The sequence below is a fragment of the Mesocricetus auratus genome, unplaced genomic scaffold (assembly GCF_017639785.1).
Source record: "Mesocricetus auratus isolate SY011 unplaced genomic scaffold, BCM_Maur_2.0 Super-Scaffold_100009, whole genome shotgun sequence".
NCBI lineage: Eukaryota > Metazoa > Chordata > Mammalia > Rodentia > Cricetidae > Mesocricetus > Mesocricetus auratus.
In genome coordinates this window covers 38037668-38058376 of record NW_024429193.1, presented here as the reverse complement: position 1 = coordinate 38058376, position 20709 = coordinate 38037668, and positions in this window count along the sequence as shown.

The window sequence follows — 20709 nt, the reverse complement described above, 5'->3', positions numbered from 1 at the left end:
ATATACAGTATTTAAAATAAAAAAAGAACTTGTCCAATTGTTATCCTGACCAATCAGTTATGCTAATGAGAAGCAAATAACCAGAGAGCAGGAAGAGAAGCCTTCCTTTCAAATCCACGTCCCTTCACCTGGAGCAACAGCGACATCACAGCTTTAGTGGAGTATACCTTACATAGAAAACTATAATGTACAGTTTAGAACTGTTGTGACTCAAACAGCGAAGCCCCACTTCAGTTAGCCATGTTTGATCATAGTGGAAACGTTTTCTCAGAAGCTAGTATCCTGCAAAATTACTGTGAACTCTTGCCTACAGTGAAATCAGACTCCAGTCTTTTGCATGAAAAATCCATTTTGCAATAAATTCAAATCACAAAATCATTTAGCTATTTTGTTTTTGGAATGTTAGCCAAGAAAGTAGGGCCAACTGCACTAATGTGTTTTCCATGTTGGAATCTCCATTATTTAAGCTGCACATAACTTGTGAGATGATAACGTCCCAGGGATGAGAGAGCACACAGCACCACGCTTTCTTTATATGCTCCGGAAGGCACTGAATGAGTCTCGTAGGGTAAGCGCCATAGCTTCTTTCCACTAAGCCTCAAGCAAGTCTTTGGGACGCTACACATCACAACACAGCTTTTCCTCATTCATTTTAATGCGTAGCAATGAGTTTGGAATTTCTTAGGTTCAGAAACTGATGCAGTCTGACTCTGACCTTTCTCAGTGTGTTGAATGCCCTCCAGCCCTCTGCACTGGAGTGTGGCGAGCAGAGCTGGATTCTCATCAATCTCACCAAGGAAGGCAATACATTTGATCTACTGAATAGTTGCGAGCCACTGCTTCAATAATTCAAAATATGTAGTTGCAGTCCATTTGCTGCAAGAGCAGCTGCATCAGTGTCTAGAATCTGGGGCCTTGAATATTCATTCAAGATCTGATCCTTGTCTTCCACATCACCAATATCCAATTTCCTTATGCCCTTTCCTTAATCTTTAATTTACAAGAAGGATGGAGAATTTTAGCAAATGTTCTTCAGGACAAAAAAGAAAGTTATCTAGAGGTATTGTGGCCTTCCTCTCTACTTCAACGTTGTAGGTGTTTACTCTCAACTGTTTGAAGTGTTTGAAATCCTGCGCAGAGGCCAGTGATATTTCTAAGATGCTAAACTATTATGTTAAACCATTTTATCCACAAGGTAACATTTGTAGCATTTCCCACTGCAAAATTTCTTAGGACTTAAAATGAATCCTTTGAAGAGTATAATAAAGATATAATTTTCAACTGCAAGAATTTTGAGTTCAAAGATTTGTTTTTGCTTATGTGCATGTGTGTTTGTCTCGGTGTGTGTATGCGCACATATGCGAGGGTGCCTGCATAGGTCAGAAGAATGCCTTAGCAGGCTCTTCCGGAGAGCTGGCTGATGTGGGTGCTGCGAAGTGAATTTGGGTCCTCTACAACAGCAGCAAGTGTTCCTAAGTGCTGAGTCCGTGGATTTCAGGATTTAAAGAGAGAAAGATCAGAACTTCAAATTCCAAAGAGTTGAGTTATGAATATAAATGATTACAAATAACAAAAACAGCTAATTAGAGTCAAATTTCTGACCTTTGGCTTTAGCCTCCCTAAACGAATCTTGATTTCTAGTGTATGTGTCTATTGCTCCGAGCTTAATCTCCAATAAAGCCTCCAATATTAACTTCAAATCTTCTTACTCCATCCTTTTGTTTCCAAAGCAATTTCCAGGCCCTAATTTCCCCCATGAGTTATTTTTATCCAGTTAGGTTTAAAAACATTGTTTCTAGAAAACAATAAGTGCAATAGACTGAGTGCATGCTACATTGAATAAGAAGCTGCCCAGCTGTTTTCAAAAATAATTGTGCCGTTTCCATTCCCTTCTCGTAGTAAAGACATCCAGCAGTATCAGAGGCATCACAGTTTCAGGTTTTTCACAACTCTGTTTTGCTATGGATTCCAATACTATTCCCTCTGTTTAGTTTCTCTTTAGGATCATTGTGACTATGCATACAGACTTGAGCTTGTTGGTCATAAAAGTAAATTTACACTGCAGTAGATCGTGTGTGTGTGTGTGTGTGTGTGTGTGTGTGTGTCTACTCTGCATGCATGTATACATACATGCTCATGTGTACATATGTCTATTTATATACATATTTGTTTGTGAAGATTGGATGTCCTCTTTAGACACTCTACACTTTATTGTATTTTTTTGAGACAGACTCTTACCTTGTTACCCTGGCTAACCTAGAATTAGATACATAACCAGACTGGCTTCAAAATCATAGAATTGTTTCTTCTAGCTCCACCCATTTGCCTGTGAATTTCAAGATGTCATTATTATTTTTATCGCTGAGTAGTACTCCATTGTGTAAATGTTCCCCATTTTCTTTATCCATTCTTCTGGTAAGGAACATCTAGCTTGCTTTCAGGTTCTGGCTATTACAAATAATGTTTCTATGAACATAGTTGAACAGATGTCCTTGTGGTATGAATGTGCATACTTTGGGTATATGCCTAAGAGTGGAATTGCTGAATCTTGAGGTAGACTGATTCCCTTTTGCCTGAGAAACCATCATACTGATTTCCAAAGTGGTGGTACAAATTTACATTCCCACCAGCAGTGGAGGAATGTTCCTCTTTCTCTACATCCTCTCCAGCACAGACTGTCATTGGTCTTTTTGACTTTAGCCATTCTGACATGTGTAAGATGGTATCTCAGAGTTGTTTTTATTTGCATTTTCCTGTTGGCTAAGGATGTTGAGCAATTCCTTAGGTGCCTTTCAGGCATTTGAGATTCCTCTATTGAGAATTCTCTCTTTAGATCTGTAGCCCATTTTTAAAAATTGGATTATTTGGTGTTTTAGTTACTAGCTTCTTGAGTGCTATGTGTATTTTGGAGATCAGCCCTTTGTCAGATATGGGGTGAGTGAAGATCTTTTCCCATTCTATAGGCTGCCGTTTTTTCTTATTGACTGTGTCCTTTGCCTTAGAAAAGCTTCTCAGTTTCAGGGATCCCATTTATTAATTGTTGATCTCAGTGTCTGTGCTACTGGTGTTATATTCAGGAAGTTGTCTCCTGTGCCAATTTGTTCAAGGGTACTTCCTACTTTCTCTTCTAAGAGGTTCAGTGTGGCTGGATTTATGTTGAGGTCTTTGATCCATTTGAACTTAAGTTTTGTGCATGGTGATAGATATGGATCTATCTGCAATTTTCTACATGTCAGCATCTAGTAGTGCCAGCACCATTTGTTGAAGATGCTTTCTTTTTTCCATTGTACAATATTAGCTTCTCTGTCAAAAACCAGGTGTTCATAGGTGTGTGGATTAACTCTCTCCATATGTATTCAATACTGTACTTGAAGTTCTAACTAGAGCAATAAGACAACAAAAAGAGATCAAGGGGATACAAGTTGGAAAGGAAGAACTCAAACTTTCACTCTTTGCAGATGATATGATAGTTTACATAAGTGACCCCAAAGAATTCTACCAGGGAATTCCTACAGTTGGTAAACACCTTCAGTAAAGTGACAGGATAGAAGATCACCTCAAAAGAAATCAGTGGTTATTTTATATATAGATGATAAACTGGCTGAGAAAAAAAATCAGAGAAACATCATCCTTAACAATAGTCACAAACAATATAAAATATCTTATAGTAACACTAATCAAATAAGTGGAAGACCTGGATGACAATAACTTTAAGTCTTTAAAGAAAGAAATTAAAGAAAATATCAGAAAATGGAAAGATCTCCCATGCTCTTGGATAGGGATGATAACCATAGTAAAAATGGCCATCTTGCCAAAAGCAATCTACTGGTTCAATGCAATCTGCATCAAAATCCCAGCACAATTCCTCACAGACCTTGAAAGAACAATACTCAACTTTACACGGAAAAATAAAACCCCAGGATAGCCATAACAATCCTGTACAATAGAGGAACTTCCAGAAGCATCACAATCCCTGACTTCAAGTTCTACTATAGAGCTAAGTTATGAAAACAATTTGTTATTGGTGCAAAAACAGATAGGTAGACCAGTGGAATCGAATTGAAGACCATGATATTAACCCAAAGGTTTTTTTTTTTATATCCCCATCAAGAGAAGTGGAGAAGGCAAAAAGCTTCCTTTCCAATGATAGAAGGAAGAAACAGAATAATTACCGCTTCAATTCCCAAAACATCAAGTAACTGTATCCTGAGCTAAGTATTCTGTTGTTTAGACAGGACATGCAGTGACCGCATCTTAGACCATGAATTCACATTCACATCTTAGGGCACACATGTGAAAGAGCAAGGGCCTGTAAAAACTCTCTGACCTCAAGTCAAAATGGAATGGAGTCAATTCTGTGAAACCCCACCCCCACACACTTATGTGGGATCATTTCTGGTTTCTCAATATTGTTAGATTAGTCTTTGTCTTATCATAGCTCCTGTCACACACTGTCAACAATTTCATTCATACAGTTGATAAAGTTTTCTTTACGTATTATTTTATGTAAAAACTTACTAAGTGCCATTACCATATGTATCTCTATACATATGCTGTCAAGAAATACATTCTGATGTTAGGTGTGTGTGGTCCTCATTCTCTTTAAAGAAATACTCAGTATGCCTCACCTAGAACAGAGCTTAGTCTCCATGATTCTCAGTACATGGTAAGCTCTTTTCATGCCCTCCTCTCCATCCACTTGCTTGTCATTCAAAGATTAAATCATGTGTTTGTTATTAATACTGTGCTGAGTGGAGAGCAATGCTGTTTGGAGGCTGTAAAGTGAATGTCCACATGTGACTCTTCTAACGCAGTATTTTCTGACTGAGATGCCCACATACACTGACAGAGCCCAAGTGGTGTCAGCCCCAAAGGTTGTCCAGACTAAAAGGTCTGCAGAAATCCTGACTTTCTGGCGGACCATATGACCAAGGAGATGTGCTTGGTATTTTTCTGTCGTTTTTTTGATGATCCTGATGAAGTAACTTCAGACTGTTCTACTTTCCTCAACAAATCCATTATTTGTCTTTTAATAACATCACAGACTATTACTTTTGGGTTTAAGATTATGCCACAGTGTTACTATAAAATACCTATTTTTTGTTTTGTTTGTTATTTTGTTTGTTTGTTTTTTTTTTTGAGACAGGATTTCTCTCAGTAGGAGCTCTGGCTGTCCTGAAACTCATTCTGTATACCAGGCTGGACTCTAACTCACAGAAATCTGTCTGCCTCTGCCTCCTTAGTGCTGGGATTAAAGGCATGGGCAACCATGCCCAGCCAATACCTATGCTTTTTATTTAGTCATTGTAATATGTCTCTAATTGAGGGTAGAAATAGCTTGAAATGTTTTCTGATGGATACAAACTCATGTGAGAAATGTTAAGAAAATCCCAGAATCAAAAGTATCAAGAACATGGCTGGAATTTTTCTCTACATTCAGATAACACCATGGTCACAACCTGAAAAGTCAAAACACTCAAAGTGTAAGAGAAAAAAATAGAATACATTATAAAATGCAGCATTTTAAATAATAAACAAATTCATGAAAAACACATTCAATTAACAAGATCCCAAGCATGTATTTATTTCTATCTCAGTATCAAGAACTTTAATTAAGACATACTGTTGAACAAATACGACTTGAAACATTGTGTAGACCTGTGGAATATTTAAGGACTCTTCCTTTCTTCTTCCTTCCCTCTCTTCTTCTCTCCCTCCTTCCTTCCTTTCCTTCCTCCCTCCTTCCCTCCCTTCTTCCCTTACTTATTTTTTTTATGTGTGTCTTTACATGAATATGTCTGTATGAATGTATGCAAACCTGTGTGTGTGTGAAGGTGCCTTTGGAGGCTGAAGACATCATTGGATACCCTGGAGCTGGAATTATAGATGGTAGTAAGCTGTCCAATGTGAGTGGTAAGATTCAAACTCAGGTTCTCTGGAAGAACAGCAAATACTTTTAACCTCTGATCTATCTCCCCAGACTCACAATTAGGAACTTTTTAAAAATTAATATTTCTAGTTAAAAACTTTAAAATAAAATATAAATTATATGGGCATATATTTGTAAATTATTTTTTCAAAGAACAATGAAGGGCATTTAGAAAAGTTTGAAAAATCTTTAGGATACATAGTGACAATGTTAAAGCAAAATATTAAGACATAATTAAGTTAGCTATTTTATGAAAAGAGTCACAGTTCTAACTGTATGTGATGAATAAAACAATTTTTTTAGATATTAATATTAGTAACAACCATTTCTATAATACTTGGCAGGAAGAACATCTTATGCCATGGCGACAGTCTCGGTTTCTGAAATAAGCTATCACACTGTCACTGTTTCAGATAAGTACTTTACACCCATTACAGTGTTAGAATCATGAATTTAATCGCTGGGTGAGTGACATCACCACCCTGTTCAATATTAATGCTTTATTTTATTGTCAGTGATCCCCATTCAAACATTAGTATAACTGGAATTATCTTCTTTTTAGATTACACGGACTGATGTGACTGTTTATATTTGTAGTGTTGGGACACAATCACACCATGCTGCTCCTTTTTATGATACAGTTAGTGGGGATGGCATCTTACATGATAAAGCCAGAGAACAGACGTTTGCTGCCAAGCCATTGATGACCTGAGTTCAATCCCTGGAACCCACACAAAGAAAGGAAGCAAAAGATGGTCCTTTGTATTTTCTGTACTTAATATGTCATTGTGTGTACCTCTTACCTTAGGTCTAGAGGGAATTCATACTAGTTAAGAGAAAGTAAAACATTTTTGCCTTATAGTGTGAATGACTCACAATTCACTGCTGCCCAGGGCTGATATTTAATTTGCATAATAGACACTCTGACAGTCTCTCAACATACTCAGGAGAGAATTTCCTAGAAAATACAAAAGCTTCCCACTCAGAGCACTTGGTATGCATTGTCTGAACTGATGATAAAAAATAAATAAAATAAAACCAATCTTTATGATTTATAGTTTTCTATAAGTACATAACACAGGAGACATTGTTTTGTGATTGCACAGTGAATGCTAAGGTACCTGAAGGACAAGATTGTGATGTAGATGGAACTGAGCTTTGAGGAGATCTTTATTCTGATTCCAGTGCTATACCGTGCAATTGTGAAATATGGCACTAGAAAAATGGATTCCTATTAATTCTCATTAAAAAGCAATTGATGGGGAGAAGGTTTATGTTATGGCTCAGGAGGTGATTTGAGATAATTCATGGATTTCAATCATCCCATACGCTCTCTGCTATTATAGAAAATTATCTCTAACATTATCTACATGTACATTATATTTGTTTCTTTGACAGTTAATTTAACCAATAGCAGAGGTGTATTTAACATATTATCCCTATTATAGTGAAGGATGTGAGAGAAAAGGAAAGGAGAAGGAGGGGAGGGAGCTAATAGTTACTGAATCCTTGCCATAAAAGGCAACTTTGGACCTCCTGAATCAGGCCACTCTCACAAGAGCCTTGAGGGGTCATATTTTATCACCAACCTTTACATAAAGAAACTCAAAGTCCTGAGGATGCTATGGTGTAGATCTGAGATGTTCCCTAAAGACCTGCAGGTTGAAGGTTTGGTGCTATTGGGAAGCTGTGAGGCCTTTATGAGGCCGGGTTTAATGAAACATCTACATTTTCAGGAGTAGGTCCTAGCAGGGAACTGTGGGACCCTGGTCTCTGCCTCTCTTTCATGTCCTGCTTTGAGGTGCAGTTCCTTTTCACAGGCTTCCACCACAATGCAATCACAGGCACAAAACAATGAGTCTTCCAATGTGTGAACCAGATAAACCTTTCCTTTTAAAAAGCAGATTGTTTAGGATCTTTGTTGCAGTAAAGGAAATAAATGCAGGGCACTGTGGCTGGGCTAATTCTTTGGTTCTTCAGAACCCTGCCTTCCCTTAGACTCCAAGGCTTAGAGGAACCCCCAAGTGTAGCAAGCTTTCTTGTTGAACTCTCTTTGGATCTCCAGCTGTCAAATAATGACTCAGAGACTAGTATGAAATTTTGGTCTTCGCTTAGGTTTGTTTTCAATTCACTCTTATAACTTAATTAACCCATAGTTTTATATCTGCATTTTGCTGTGTGGTACTTCTTACCTCATCACCATACTACACTACCTGAGTCTGCTGGTGAAATCTACAGTGCCTCGATTCCTCCTCCTCTTCCTCTCTCTCCCAGAAATCCTGCCTATTCTCTCCTGCCTACCTATTGACCATTCAGCTCTTTATTAAACCAATCACAGCAACACATCTTCACGCAGTGTTCAAATATTCTCCAGCACCCACACTTGTTTAAGTCTGTCTAGTGCCTGAAGAGGCCGAATGAAGGCTTCCAATTCCTTGGAACTGGTGTTACATATCATTGTGAACCACCATGTGGGTGCTGGGAATTGAACCCAGCTCTAAATTAAAATTTGAACGGACAACTGTGTCTCCAAAGTTTAAGACCAGAAATAAACACCTACTTTGTTTTTCTCCATTTACAATGCTAAACTGAAATTCTTTCTCTGTTTGACACAGAGACCAAGAGGCTGGGGGATGGAGGCAGGGAAAGAGAAGAAGACCTTTTATAGCCATACATGGCTTTTCTTCTTTGGATTTCAAACCCATATACTCTTATGGAAATCAGACTCCTGTCTTTAAAGGTCCTGTTTTCTGAGAAAGCTGAGAATTTCTGAGTTCCTTTGTTTGTTCTTCCTTCGTTCCCTCCACCACATGTTAAAGTATTCTTCCAAACCTTCTATAGCTTTACAAAGAGGTTTAGGGGGACCAAACAGTGTCCCCCATCTCTTTATCTTTCTACTCATTTCTGACTGTCTCAGTATCCTAGAGTCCCAGGGTGCCTGTACCACTGGCCTAGTGTTTAATCAGTTTCTGTGAAAGCTCATGCCCTTTCCTTTACACAAGGCTGCGTCTCCCAATCAAAGGTTATCTGTGAGTCTCTGGGTAAAGAGGCAAGGCTTGCCATGATAGATCCTTGGCTCCAGGCTTTTCAACTCGTGCCTTAAGTCATGTAGGCCACAGGCTACAAACACGAAATAAAATACTAGTCAAAACCTTGCCAGATCATTCCTTACTCAGGCCTTCAGCACAAGAACAGAAAGTGTGTGGCATCAGCACACATCCTTTCCTTGGCTTGCACTCATTAAGTACCAACTATACACCAGGCACTGAGAAGGTAATACCAATAAAAAAGGAATGAGCCAGCCTCTGCTTTGAGATACAGAGGGCAGATAGATTATGGGTTAAAAACTGTGTGGAAGCATGGAGAAAAGGATGATCTTGTACACCCAGTGGAAAGCTGAACTTCTGTGAGTAGATTGGTGCATGTGTTAAAGGGCTAAGCAGAATCTACCCAACCACAGGAGCATTGGTGATGCAATGCCCTCCTTGTGGGCAGGAGCTTGCTCTCTTGTCTGTAGCTATTCCTGTGGGATCTTCAGGAAAGGTGAGAAGTTTGTATTTTGATGGGACTGATTAGCTTGAGTCATTTTCACAAACACTGCCTTTGGTCACAGTGCCTGGCAGTCAATCAGATCTTTTAAATTAGTTCCATGACTAGAACTGGTATGACTGGGTATCACTATGGCCTGAGAAAAGAAATTTGACAACGTCTGTGTACTGTCTCTATAAACAAGGTAAAGTTGTACATGCTATCACACATTTGCAATCCCAGCATCAGGGAGCCGAGAAAGATTTGCAAGCTTGAAGCTAACCTTGCCTATACATCGAGACCCTCTCTCAGCTACTTCCTATCAAGACCATGCAAACCAAACCCAACATGTAGTTTGACAAGATACCTATAATGGAAACTACGCTGTGAGTCTAGCCACAGACATGTCAAAAGATTCATGCATTGGAGACAAAGGACTTTGTCAGGCAATACACAGAAACTAGCATGAGCTCCATGTTCCCATTGGTTTATTTCTGTTGCAGCATGAGAGAGCCATGTTGATGCATAAGTGGGATTGTGGAGCTCAGGTTAATTGAATCCCTTCACTAGAATGAATGTAAACCTGCCAGTCCTTCCCAGGAGTTTAGTGTTATCTTTATTACGGTGAATAGTTGAACAAACGTGGTCTTTGTTCTATAGGGAGATACAATCAATTCCAATGCTTTTTACCTTATAGAAATGCCTAAAATGACAGTCCAGAGCAATGACAGTCACAGTATGTCCTGGAGTACTGAATCACTACATTGTTCTTCCTTAGAAAACGGAAATGATCTTCCTACGAAAATAATTGTATTATTTTAGAGGCATGAGCTATATTTCATTTTTTTAAAATTAAGTTTAAGCATTCAAATCAAACAGGGATCCCAGCACTGACAGCGGAGGTAGGGGAGGATGATGGTTCCCACCCCTAGCCAAGAAATTATTTGCAATTGATACATTCTGGGAAAGGGGAAATCAGTTTCTCCAATGCAACTGGGTATATCACCGTGGTCCAGAGCAGGTTCCACAACTAGGAGGAATTGACCAACACAAAACAAATTCCACTCCATGCTGGGTTTTGTTGTTGTTTGTTTTGTTTTATTGGGTTGTTCGTTTTCTAATTTTTGTTTTGGTTGAGTGGGTAGGGAAAGGTGGGAAGGATCTGGGAGGAGGTGGGGAAGGGAAAAACATAATCAAAATATATTGTATGAAAATTTTTAATAAAAGAATACTGAATAAAATTTTTACTGTTATTTGTGTATACGTGTATGATGGTTAGGGGTGTACATGACACATGTGTGAAGACCAGAGGATGACAGCCTTTGTGGACCTGATTTTCTCCCTCCATTTTTATGTGAATTCTGGGATCAAACTCACTTGTCAAGCACCATTACCTGCTGGGTCATCTTTATGGCTGTTGGACTATGTTTTATTTTGTTATCTTGCCTTAAGATTTTTATTCCAAAAAACCAACATGTAGGGCTAGAGAGATGACTCCTCAGTTAAGAGCACACAGGGTTCTTCCATAGATCTATGTATCATTACTAGTACCTATGTCCATGACTCACAACTACCTATAACTCCAGTTCCAGGAGAGCCAACGCCCTCATCTGGCCTCCATGAGCACTGCATGCAGATAGTATTCATGCAGTCAGGACAAAGAGCAAAGTCCTCCATCATATACTGTTCTGTTCTGTCAGGTCCACAGCATATGGTGTTCTTGTCTGCACCTCACAGACACACATGGAAATAATATGGATGCAGGTACCCTGTGCACTAGTCAAGCGGACTTGCAAAATTAACTATCATGAGGATATGCCAAAAAAGCAAAATATTTTAAATTAGTCCTTCCATTATGACCATTAAGAAACAATTGTGAATTCCCACAAAACCCTAATGTGTGTGTGTGAGTGCGCGCACACAAGCACGAGTGTGTGCACATATGCATGTATAAGCCGATTCTAAAATTTAATTTGAAATGCAAATTGCCAATAGCAATGATAATTATGAAAAAGAGCAAAGTTAATGACCTTACACTACCAGATATGGAGATTTATTATAAAGTTATACCAATTAAAAACAGCGCAGGGTTAGTACAAGAATAAAACAGACAGATGGGACAGAATGCAGAAGTCAGCAGAAGACTCATGTACGTATAGGCCCTTTTTGCTCTCCTGTAGTAAATGTGCCTCTACAGCACACTGAGGAAAAGGTAATGATTTTAGTAAGAGGGGCTGAGGTAATTTATATTCATATAGATGAAAATGAATATAAACCTCTATCTTATGTCACACATAAATTTCAGATGGGTCCTAGGCTTAAGTGAAAGGAATAAAGAAACAAAGCCTATGCTGGATGGATGGCTCAGCAGCTAAGAGCTTGCTGTTCTTCCAGAGGGTCTGAGATGGATTCCTAGCAATCATACCAGGTGACTCACAAATGTCTTTAATCTCAGATCCAGAGGATGCAACACCCTCTTATGGCTCTTTGGGTACTCACACATTTCTTCTCTCTCTCTCTCTCTCTCTCTCTCTCTCTCTCTCTCTCTCTCTCTCTCTCTCTCTCTCTGTGTCTCTCTCTCTTTCTCTGTCTCTCTCTGTCTCTCTCTGTAACTCTCTCTCTCTCACACACACACACACAGACACCCTCTTTAAAACAAAAGAATCTCATAGAAGCAAATTTCAATGACTGTCTTCACCCCTTCACTGATCATTAAAAAAAAAGATTGACTGCCCTGACATTGAAATCCTCTACTTATTAAGACACACTTAAAGTAGTCAATAGTGACCTGATACTGGCAGTACATGTTTCTGAATAAAAAACAATCCACACCCAGATCAGATAAAGAAATCCTATAATTAAACATTGAAAGACAGACGATTCATGAATACAACAGGATGATCTACTTGAACAAGCATTTTGCAAAACAAATGATCCAAACAGACCACAGGTATATGTATATACTGTATGCCATGTCAGTAGTTATTAGGGAGATGCAAACAAAAAACACAGGGGCTTGAGACATAGGTCAATTGAAGAGCATTTGCCTAGTGTGCAAGAAGGACTACCTGTACAAGAATTACACAAACAAAAACTTTAACATATTAACAAATATAATTTCACACCCACAAAAATAGAGAGCTAAAGACTGGTGATACAATAATAAATACTGGTGTGAATATGGAGCAACTGGAACTTTCGTACTGTGCTAATGGGAGGATAAATTAACCAAGCTATTTGCAAAAACTGACACTCTGTACTAAAACTAAATATACACCTTCCAAGAAACATGGCAATTTTAATTCCAGACATATGCCTGGTAAATTAGTTCACATAACTACCTAAAACACACCAAGAACATTCATACTGCTTTATTAACAAAGGGTAAAACTTGTGAAAAATTCAAATCCCCATGGTAGATAGATGGTGGTGTACTCATATAAAAAGAGGCACTGTAATAATAAAAGCCAATATACCATACATATAATAATATGGATCAATAGAGTAGATATTTGGATAAACATAAAAGTCATACAAAAAAGACTTTTTATTAAGCTTAGTATTAGATGATATATATCTGAAATGTGACTTGGAAGGTAGACTGAGTTTTCAGGGGGAATTGGCTGGACAAGGACATAGGAGTCTTCTGTCATATTGGGAATGCGTTACATCTTGATTTGGATAATGGTTATCTGAATGCACACCCATTTTACAGTTCAACCTGAATGCTTTATTTCAGAAGCCTTAAACTCACGGTTAGGAGAAAGAAGAGTGGCAGGATGGGGAGGTAGAGAGGGGAGGGAGAATAAGAGAGAGAGGAGGAAAGCAGAGAAGCATGGGAAGGGTGGAGATTAGGAAGAGAAACAGTACTAGAAACAATCATGTGAAAATCATGAGTTCAAATGCAAAAGTTACATTTATGAAGACACAGATATTTTTCATGGAATCAGGTCAAATGGCATTTGCCAGACTGACATCTATTTTAAAAAGTCAAATTTAATAAGGAGAAAATATCATTTTCTTCCTTTGAGCTAAAAAAAGAAAAGGTCATAGAATATGTTGTAACTTTTCTTACATATTACAGGATGAGTGGATTATTTGAATGGTGGTGCTTAAATAACACGGACATGCAATTTTAATGCACGCACTTTAGATGAATTTGTTTTTCTAGATGCTTAAAACTGTTTACATTAAAATCATAACTATTTAGCCATGTTTATTTAAGCTCTCTATATAACAATTTCTTGGCAGTTACATTAAATATTTGTACTTGGATATTCGAAAATAAACAGTGAGTTTTTTCTTCCTATAAAGTGACGATTACAGGGCCACAAGAAGGGTTGAAGCTCTTGCAACACAAGCCTGACACCCTGAGTTCAATCCCCACTGTAGAAGGCAGGAACTACCTCTTGAAAGTTGTCCTCTGCCCTCCATACACATGCCAAAGCATGTGTGTGCCCATCCTCGCACACCCACTTACGCCCACATACCACATACACAATAATAATAACTATTTTTAAAAAGAAGCAAATATTACACATTGGTGTTTGTTTGTTTAAAGTGTATGCTTGTGCCTGAGTTTTCTCTTTTCTCTGCTCAGTCCTGCTGTTCTTTGAACGACAACTCTGACTTTCCTTCATCTCCACTGTGCATGAGGGCAGGGAGAGAGTGGGTCTCCTCGCTGTCTTCTGATAAATCGACTCACCTCCACACACATATTGGGTCCCAATTCCCTAATACAAGGTGTAAGTGATTTAAGTGATAAGTAGGATTTGTAACAGGACAATGATAGAAATGTCACAGACACAGGACTGTTTCTGCTTGCATGGTAACAACCACTTTGTCCAACACCATCAGAAAAGATGTGAAACTGAAACATTTTTAATACAGATGTGACATACTTTTTGTATCCATGATTGTTCTTGCAATTGCATCATTACTCTGCTTAACTAAGTGTGACTCGACCAGTTCTTGTTAATTGGATTATGTCTACTTTAATATAGTTAAAATTAAATATAAATAATTTAAATGTTATTCTTTTTATATATAGCAATATTATAATATCATTAAAATTCTTGAGTAAAGGTATCATTATAAGTGTTGCTAACATTCCTAAGTTTTAAGTAATGGACTTCAAATGTTTATAAAAACATGGTAAAAAATATCCTAATAAAGCAATTCTAGTGTTGTGATTTAGTAGAATTCAAACATGACAGGAAAGTGTGCGTCTTTGGAGAAATTGGATTATCTTTAGATAAGTCTACATTTTTAGACTATGTGAGCAAGAAAATCAAATAAAATCAAAGCATTGCTGAACACTGTTTATTATTTTCTATTTGTTTAGTTTTGGGGGCAAACCTTTCAATTTTGGGATATTTGTCTAAATCATTAGATCATCTAAAGATTGAGATTGTAACTTATTATATTTAAAGTAATTTTAAGTGGCTCAGAGGAAAAGAACATTAAAAATAAAAAAAATTGGGTTAAGTAAGATGGTTTAGTGGGTTAAGGCATTTGCCAATAAGCCTGAATTCAAACCTTGAGAGTCAAATTGTAGAACTAACTCCCACAAATTATTTTATGTCCCCCACATGTCCACTGTGGCATACCTGTGGCCTCCCAATACATAAATATATACTCATAATAAAGAATAAATCACAAATTTCTTCAAGAGTACCCAGCTTGACCACATAGAGAAACATAAATGTGAACATAGGTGTCATAAAGACTTACCTACCAAAGCTGTCTGTACTCTAGTGTGTGTCTTTTTTCAGCAAAGACATTTGCCTATGCTATGTTATACTGAAATTCGTCATTTTTGATTCAGAGCTTCAGAGTCATGGGTTATCCTCTCAAGCCAATGTTGAAAATGATATTTGAAAATGCCGGGGGTGACACAGGCAGCTTAGAAGAATGACGGTCATGTTCTAAACTTAGGTCATATGGAGGATGAGCTCAAGCCAAGACAAAAGGAGACTATTTACAAAATGAAGAATACATAGGAGCCAAACACTGAGGTAATGCAGTGTGACCCTGGAGCCGAGGTGGGAGAAAAATATAAATCAATCATGATACATAATGCGTATGTGACAGAGGTATAAAGGGGTGGAAACTAAAAAGCCACGCTTTCTGATATGTATCAGGTCATCCCCGAAACTGATTAGGAGATGCATACATAAGTAGATCATCTAGGTCCAAACGCAAGAAGGGTGTATGCTCAGATGCATGTGTGGAGGCCAGGGTACAATCTGTGGAGTCTCTCCTTCTACCCATGGGTGCTGGGGGTCAAACTTAGGTTATTGGGCTTGACAGCAATATCTTCACCTAATGAGTCAGATCACAAATCCTTAATAAAAGCTCATAACATAAAAATCTGAGAGTGGTCACCCACAAGGACTTATTCACTGATAATGTGGACTAAGAATGAAAGCAGGTTTTGAGATTTAAAAGACGGAAAATGTAAAAACAAGTATGCATGGTTCTAAAATCTTACCAACGTTTATTAAAATTATTGAACAGTAAGCATAGAGTATCACCCACTCCTTTATTTGTGGGAGAATTTTGGAGACTGCCACCTGGCTGCCAGAGACTGTAGGTGGCAGTTAAGTCCTATATGTACTATATTTTCCCCTGTACAGTTACTGTGATAAAGTCCAACTTGTCAATGATGTATAGTAAAAGACCAGTGATAATCACTAATGAAATAGGAAAATTAAAATAACCCTCTGTAATAAAACTTATGTTGATGCAGTCTTTCCTTCTTTAAATATATTTGTCTCTGGTCTCCATTCTTCTTGTGATGGCAACGGCTGTGTGAAGAGATGTAGCAAGCAAAAGCCAGAGTCACTGTGATCCAGTCTTAGGTACTATGTAAGGGCTACTTGAATGTGGCATTCCATACTACGACAGTTGTCTCAGTCACAGAGATGATGACCAAGTGACGAATGGAGGGGTGATAGTACATACAGATTAGATACCCAGGAGAAAGAGTTAACTCATGCCCTGGTGAAGTGGTACGAGATAGGCTGAGATGCAATCACACTGCCCTGAAAGTGAGCATCTTATACCTTATGAGCAGTTGACAACTGGAACTTGTCACTTGATATTTTGGATTGCCACTGAGCATGAGTAGCAGAAGCTGGGGAAAGCACAACTGTAGATGGGATGTATGGCCACGGTAGGTTGGAATAACGTGCATTTTAAAAGGTTTAGATACACTTGTAGATGACGGATTTCTTGCACACCGTCTAGGAAAGTGTCTTGGCACTCTGATGCAAACATAATAGGTGGCAAGCATGCCTCTCACAAGCCATTTGTTTAAACTGTTTTTAGGAACAGAATTTTCTAGCTAGGGAGCTGAGGTCTACAGCAATGGGACATGACCTATTGGTTATGTGTGAATAATAGTTTTCAAAACACAGAGGAAAAATCCCAAGTCTCTCCTACTAAAAACAGCAGTTGTTGAGATCCCTGGAGAAACTGTTGCTTGAAAAGTCAAAGATGAGACAATGATTAGGGCAAAGGGGAGAATGGCAGTAACAACACAAAGCTGTCCAACAACCCATGGATGAAAAAGCCAAAGGTCTTACTTTCCAAGTTAAAATGGTCTTTTAAAATTACATTTAGCAGAGTTACCAGAAATTATTCACATATTTTATTATGAAACTTTATTTTTCCAAATGAAAAATGCCAGATTGTTTTAACTTTAAAGATTTCAATTTTATTTTTATAGACATCCAATCCTAATTACTGGTAAGATTCTCAGCCAAATGTTAGATAATAGGAAATCACACCTCTCCTTTACAAATTGAGAAATTGAAAATCAATAACTTGTTCTGAGCCACCTACTGACTGGAGCCATTCACATTTTATTTTGTTGAAGGGAGCAAAGAGTGGGATAAAATCCTTTAATGGGGGGATTTAGGAGATTTCAATGGCATTCAGTCTCATGTGGGTTCCATGGTAACTGGAGGGGCCATGCATGCTGCTCAATAAATTGCCAAAACATTTGGATAGACAAGATGTCAAGCCAACCTGTGTTGGAATTTGAACACTTTAGGCTTGAAATATAAGCTATCAGCATAAGTCCCTTAGTGGAATTCCTCATTGTTTTCTTCTACTCCTTATCAGAAAGCTGTTCCTTCCAGCACAGACTTTTTCCAGCTACTGAAAGTTGTTTTTGCTTCTGGGCAAAATTCTGGAGGGCGGCTGATGCATTCTACTCTGTACAGTGCAGTGATATGTATGCGGAATAAGACTGAGAGCTATCCCACAGGGTAGAATCATGTATGGTGAACTACTCAGTTCTGTGTATCTTCATTCCATTTACTCATCCGCGTGTTCTTCCCTTCGACAGTTACTACTAGCTCTCATACCAAAATGAAAGCTTACAGTGTGTGAGTGTGACATCACCGAGGGAAGGGGTTATAGTTATTCAAGAATGAGTATAACATGAAAGGGTCCTGTTCTTACTGGGGGATCATAGCAGTGCCAATAGGACCCAAAGGAAGATACAATAAATAAGATTTATCAGAAGTGGACTAAGCAGAGAATAGCTCAAAGTTTGGTATATCTGGGAAGGATGTCACTGTAGGGAATTTTAGAAATTAAATCAGAGCTTTAGCACAAGAGGAGCAGACATGGGGCTAAGGAGTTGAGGGGAGCTAAGGTCCTTCCAGACTAAAACATAGTTAATTCCTACATGTATATTTGTTCTTTGCCTTTTTAGATTGAAGTATTTGGAGGACAAAGACCATGACTTAAGCAACTTTATATTCTTCATAATATCTACTCTAGGACATTGGGTCCTGCAGTTATTCCATAAATGGGTATATTTTTAATAATTGAACTGCCAATGACTTTAGCACCTACCATTCTCACAAACATGAATACGCTCTCCACCACTAATAGGATATTGCATTTTAGAAGAATAATACTTTTTGTTCACTTGGGTCTTAGAGATTAATGGCTCTGATTCTGTGTGAGAGCCTCTTTATCAGCAAAAGGCTTTTGTTACATTTCGAACTTGAAATAAATTACCTGAAATTTCAATTTGTCTTGAATTCTCCTGCGTTCCGTGGAGGTCACATTCTGTCACCCTTGAACAGTGGCAGCTTTGACAGAACCTGTCTCAGTAAGAAAAGGTGGCGCCGTCAGCAAGATAGGATCATATGCTTCATCCTGAGGCTTGGGGTCCCTGTCACTCCCATCCCACAAAGAGAAATGATAGGCATACTTCCCCGAGCCCTTGAGAAACAAGAGCATTGTCCACTCCTTCTGGTATTACACAATAGCAACCTCAAAACTAAAAGATGGGCATGCATAGAAAACGGCAGGTAAATAACTCCTAATTAGAGAACTTCCATAACTCTTCAGAAAAATTTAAAAAAACAAATCACCCATCTCTTAGTACTGAAAAGTAGTTGATTGCAAGGTTTCTTAGTTAGGGTTTCTACTGCTGTGAAGAGACATCATGACCAAATTTAATTAGGGCTGACTTTCAGTTTCAGAGGTTTAGTCCACTATTGTCATGACAAGAAGCATGGCAGCATGTAGGTAGACATGGTACAGGAGAAGGAGCTGAGGGTCCTATGTCTAGATCTGCAGGCAGCAAAAGGACACTGTCACACTAGGCCTATCTTGAGCATATGAGACCTCCAGAGTGCCACACTTTCTCCAGAAATGCCATACCCACTTTAATAAAGCCACACCTCCTGAGAGTGTCTATTACACACTCCTTATGGGCCAAGCATTCAAACACCTGAGTTTATGGGGGCCATTCCTACTAAAACCATCCCACAAAGTTTTAAACAATGACCATGTATTCTTATTGAAACAACTGCACGTATAGGCAATAATGTGTCAAATCATTGCCATGTTATTTTTATAAAAAAACTTGAAGTGTGAAGACAGAACTAAAAAACACTCATTGCCTTCTATTTACACACACATTGTGTGTGTTTAAAGTAATGTTTCACACAAAGAAAGACAGAAACACAATGCCAATCTTTCTGAATGGGAGAGATTGTGGATACTCAGATCTTAGAGATCAAAGGATCCTTGCTCTGGCCATGTCTCTGATGAGCAAACTGACATTCACAGAGCCTCACCTTTTCTTCTGATTGGCATTCCCTGGGAAGCAACCCTTCTCTGCCTTCATCAAACCAGGCAGGGATGCTAGACACCAGCTTTTTGGTTTTACAGCCTGCCAAAGCAATTCAAACCAGTCATTCCCAAAACTGAGTACCCTGCCATGCTTTTAAAATGTAACTTTATTATTTTTCTGTGTGGTGGTATATTGTATATATCCATATACGTTTGGTGCACATGTACAGGGTCATAGGACGAGGATGGGTGTCATGCTCTGTCACTCCAGATTATTATCTTGAGACAGGCTCACAGGCCCCAACAATCCTCATGTCAGAGAACCACTCTCCCCTGCAACATCCACCAGTCCTAGGTTATGAGTGCCTCGTTTTATGAGGGTGCAAGGGATTTGAACTCAAGACTTCATGCTTGTGCACTACAGACTCTTAGTCCAGCTCCCTGCTGTGATTTCAATAAAGAGTTTGATCCACCTTTCCCATCACCCTTCTCCCGAACCACCTCGGTGTGTTTCTCATCTGGCCGTGTCTGATACTGTTTCCCTCCTTTGTCTCGTTTTACAGCAGTGGACATCTCATAACTGGTGCTGAACATTTGATGAAGAAGAAGGCTTAAGGTGAGGAATGTCACATGTTTGTCATGGTCTATTGTTTTTCTTGAAAAAAGGTATTGTTGCTATTTGGCATGCAAGCAACATATTCTAGTGAAGTTCAAATGAGATGATCTGATGTCAGAGACTGTTAGGAGTCATGCATCCTCAGTTTGTCATTATTGGGTTCTCCTCAGGTCAGTGTTTACAGCGTGCTGCATCCCACAGACAAATGCCCCCTACTATGTAGCTATTTTTATCTTCATAGACTGAGAAATTTTCTCCTAGATAGAAGGCTTACAAGGTTCACAATACTGATAAGAAACTCCCAAGTCTCAGGAGACCCCTCTCTTTTCTATATAAGAAACAGTTCCTGGGGAGGTAGACTCTGATGGAGCACAGCCTGGAAAGGCAGCGTGCAGCTTTCTTGAGCTGGGAGGGGCTGCTGGGTGATCACCCACTGCTGAGTGCTCTTGTAAGTAACTCGTCACTGATGGTTCTGAAGTCATTTATCACTCATATACTGCATTCATGTGAAGTCACGTTTTACCCAGGCGCC